General features: G+C 32.2%; 1 pseudogene; it reads left to right on the forward strand.

Moving 5' to 3' along the window:
* The first annotated feature begins 4352 nt into the window (after positions 1–4352).
* On the forward strand, positions 4353–5050 carry LOC121210893 (brassinosteroid-responsive RING protein 1-like; annotated as a pseudogene).

Here is a 5050-nt window from a genome sequence, read left to right on the forward strand (position 1 = left end):
TTATGTGATCTATGAAAATCTGCATCTTTTGTAGTAGTGATCATATATTCTGGTGGCATTATTTTGTGTAGATGGATCGTAATCAAAATCCCAAATGGCAATTGCCGGAGTTGTGGCTTCAGTTTTAGCTTTTGGGCTCTTTGGATTAAAAAATTAGAAACTAGGAAGGAAATTGCTTCTCGCCCTCGTGTGAATCGAGATTATGAAAGAGAAAACTATATTAATAGTATTTTATATAGTGGTGACCAGCATTGCATTGATATAATAAGGATGAGACCGATCGCCTTTTTTAATTTATGTGATATTCTTAGTACGAATAATTTGTTACAATCGTCTAAATCTGTCGATATTAGGGAGCAAGTAGTTATATTTTTACATATAATTGGTCTAATGTAAGGTTTCGAGTGATTGGATCTAGATATTATAGATCAATTCAGACAGTTCACCATTACTTTAGGGTTGTATTGAGAGCTATTTTGAAATTGTATAGACTAGTTATTAGATTACCTGATGAGTCAACTCCTAGTGAAATTAGAAACAATCCAAGGTTTTATCCTTATTTTAAAGATTGTATTGGAGCATTAGATGGAACTCATATTCGTGCATCGGTTCCACTTAGCATGCAAGGAAGATTTCGTAGCCGTAAAGGGGGGACGACACAAAATGTATTGGCTGCCATTACATTTGTTTTGAAATTTGCCTATGTTCTAGCTGGTTGGGAAGGTAGTGCACATGATTCTCGTATTTTAAGTGATGCACTTTCACGCCCAAGAGGATTAAGAATTCCAGAAGGTAATATTTATCACAAATAGTTCCAGTAAGCTCATAGTTTATCAGTATAATTACGTATTGTAAAATTGTAGGTAAATATTATCTTGCTGATGCTGGATATGGCATCCGAATTGGATGTATTACCCCATATCGTGGTGTTCGATATCATTTAAAAGGTTGGTGCTGAAGAGCCTGAAAATGCAAAGGAACTCTTTAATCTTCGACATTCATCATTACGGATCACTGTTGAACGTGTTTTTGGGATTTTGAAGAAACGGTTTCGTGTATTAGATGCTGAACCATTTTGGAATTTTCAAACTCAAGTAGATATAGTTTTGGCTTGTTGTATATTCATAATCATATAATTGGAGTTGATCCTAGTGATTTACTTAATCAAGGATTATACGATGAGTCTGAGTTGATTCGATAATACAAACTCTCACGGAGCGAGAAGAAGACAAGAAGCAAGAGAATGGTCTGCTAAGAGAGATGAGATTGCAGAACTATGTGGACTGATTATATGGCTAGAAATATTAGTAGATTTAGGGCTTAGGGTTATTATTTCTATGTTATGTATGTTTTAGACTGATGTTTTTTTTTGTAAATGTTGGTTGGATAATAACATTGTCAAATTTAGATTGTTGGATTTTGATATATGTCTTGAATTTGTTAGATATTGATTATGTTTAACATTGTTGGATATTGAATTGATTATTATGTTTAAGCTTGTTGGATATTGAAATTATTGACAATGACAATTATTATGTAGAATGGGTAAGGGCAACAAAGAAGGGACCTCCAAGCAATTCAGGTGGACAAAACCGATGGAACATGTTTTCCTTGAAATTCTAGCAGAGGAGGCTCGAAAGGAAATAAGCCTTCTAATACTTTCAAATCAGTTCTATTAATCGAGTTGCTGACGCCATTTCTTCTAGATTCCAAGTCCAATGCGATACGAACACGTGGAAAATCATTTGAGGACAGTAAAAAACCAGTGCAGATTATATGCAAAATTCGAGGTGAAAGTGGTTTTGGATGGGATGATAACATGAAAATGATCACATGTGATAGAGCAACATACGATGCAACAGTGATGGTAATATATGTATATATATGTTAAGTATATTTCAATTGTTTTTACTTGTTATTCTAATGTGTTTAATATCCAACAGACACACAAGAAGTATGAACCATTTTTGAATAAAAGCATTGATCATTATGATGAAATGGCTGTGGTTGTTGGCAAAGATATGCAACAGGGAGTTTTGCTAGAACATTTGCTGACATAGATTTGGATGATGGTAATGAAGATTCAATGCCTGTAGACTGCGACAATGAAGAGGCTGAAGAGGTAAGAACAAATGTATCTTCATCTGGCACATCCAAACGTAAAAGAAAAAGTGGTCAAGAAAGTCTCGTTGATGAACAAATTAAATTTGTGGGTGAGCAACTTGGCGAAATTGCTAATGCTTTGAAACAATTTACTGCCGACAAGACAGCACAGCTTTACGAACAAGTGATGTCGATGGAGGAAGAAGGATTTGATGATGAATTCTTGTGTTCTGTGTGTGATTATCTAGGGAGTCATGAATCAGAGGCCAAAATGTTTTTAGTTAAAAATAAGAAGCATAGAAAAATTTGGCTTCAAAAATTTTCTCAGGGTTGAAGATATTGATACTTTTATGTGGTGTAATATTATGCACTTGGACAATGTTGTTATTATGTGGTGTACTACTAATTATGTATTTGGATAATATTATTTCTAGTACTCATTATGGTTTCGAAGCAATTTATAATTATTCAATATTCTTACTAGTACTCATTGTGGATAATATTTTTTCAATTTATAACGATCAATATTGTAGCTTATTATTGAGTATTATTATAAATAAATCATTGCAATATATGTAAAAACAATTTAAAATATAAAAAATTATTAATATATATTAATATATGTAAAAAATAACTTTTCCGGAAATATTTTCAGGAAATCTGTCAAACAGCGGAAAATATTTTACACAGATTCAATCAAACACCAGAAAATATTTTCCAGTAAGTCATTTTACAGAAAAGTAAAACATTTTCCAGAAATCATTTTACGGAAAACATTTTACTGCCAATCAAACAGACCCTAAATGTCAATTGAATATTAAAATTAAATTTAAATATTAAATTAAAACAAAACACTCAAATATTAAATTAAACATTAAAACTAAATATGAATACCAAATAATATATTAACTCTTTATTATATTATCAACTAAACTCATGATACAATAAAAAAAAAATGGAATCAAAATTTAATTAACATCAAATCCAGCATTCTACCAAAGTGCTGTTGTAATTTATATTCTATTTTTAAAATATAATACCCATTAGTAATTGATATACTTATAAAATAATTATTAATTTATTTAATTATTTATTGGTGGATTTGGCGTATCCCGCGTTTCACTCACTTCCTCACCCCTTCCATTTACGCCACGTGACACGTGTGCTATTTTTCTTACATATTCTTACTTTATAGTGGGTAGCCTTAGTTTACTCCTTGTTTCACTCTAGGTCTATTTCTTGGTTTGGTCCCTCTACTTTGTTAAAATTTTAATTTTGGTCCTTTATTTTAATTTGATATCTTCTATTCTTATAGTATTGGATAATAGATCCAAACAATTAACACCGTTAATAATGATAGATGGGTAACCTCTTTCTCTTTTATTAAAAATGCATGCCATATGGATTAATTTGTTTAAATTTGAGTTATATTATATTATAAATGCAATAAATTAGTCTCCAGTTTCACCGTGAGTAGTCGCCATGTGTAAGTTTTGTTTTGTTATATTTTAGTTCTTTAGCCATTTGTACCGTGTATTGGTTTTGTAGTTGTTGAGACATGTATATAATTACATCATGTTGTGCTTATATTTATATTTGCACTAACATTACCCCAAAAAAAATTTAATCCGGAATTAAAATGGAAAAATTAATTTGAAATTTCAATGGTTAAAGCACTTGGAAGATCCTATATTATATGGACCATATCAAGCTATTCTCTCTATTATTAAATGGATCAATTTAGTCCTTATACTATTAAAAGAATTGAATAAGTTCAAATTGTAACAAATTTAACATTTGTTGTATAAAAAAATATCTTTAATTATTTTTCAATTGCGATTCAATTCCAAACAAAAATTTCATTTACAAAATCATAAAAAAGAATTTTAAAAATATTACCTTCGTTAAAAAGTAGAGGATGTTTTTCAAATAGTAAATGTTAACTCTATTTCAATTTGGCTTTATTTGATTCTTTTTAATATTATATGGACTAAATTGATGTATTTAATAATAGAGGAACTAATTTGATACGGGGATCTCCTAGGTACTTTCACCAAATTTCAACAAAGTAAAGGGACCAAACTCATATTTAGGCCTTTCATCGCGCCACCAAAAATTCCCTACCCACGTCACAGCCGGTGACTCGATCAGTTAGAATTTAGTACTGAAAAAAAGCAGAAGCTTCCTTTTCTTTTTATCTATCTCCTTCACTCGTTTTTCCTCTTTTTTCTCTCTATAAATACCCAAATCAATAGCTCTCTTTATAATTTATTCTGTTTTTTTTTTAATTTTCTGTTATTATTATTTTTTTGTTCATCAATGGGATTCCCTGTGGTTTACACAGACGTTTTCGTACCCAAATTCTTCGTTCACACGCTATCGTTTTTGGGTTTCATCAGAAACCTAATCCTCTCACTTTTTAATTACCTCGGACTCTCCGATTTCCTCGAAACCGACACCGTTTGGCCGGAAAACCCGACCCGAACCACACCTTTTAAACCGCCGGTATCCGCTCTCTTGATCCGTGAAATCCTACCGTCGTAAAGTTCGAGGAACTCGCGTTGGTCGGTGGTGGTGATCCGCCGGAGAGTTGCGCCGTTTGCTTGTGCGAGTTCGAAGGAAAGGAAGAGATCAGGTGGTTGAAGAATTGTAAGCATGTTTTTCATAGAACGTGTTTAGACCGCTGGATGGATCACGATCAGGTGACGTGTCCGCTTTGTAGGACATCGTTTGTACCTGATGAGATGCAAGCTGAGTTTAATCAACGGCTCTGGGCAGCTTCTGGAATCGTCGATTTTTACAGTGAGTACGGTTCCGTTGCCGGGTTGTAAATTTTTGTGTTATCCATTTAGTTTAGTGAAAAAAATTGTACATTATAAATGTACACGGATCAAAAGATTATCCCCTTTTTAGGCTAAATTTTATATATTCGAAAAGAATTTGATAA

This window comes from Gossypium hirsutum, chromosome A12, assembly GCF_007990345.1.
Source record: "Gossypium hirsutum isolate 1008001.06 chromosome A12, Gossypium_hirsutum_v2.1, whole genome shotgun sequence".
Lineage (NCBI taxonomy): Eukaryota > Viridiplantae > Streptophyta > Magnoliopsida > Malvales > Malvaceae > Gossypium > Gossypium hirsutum.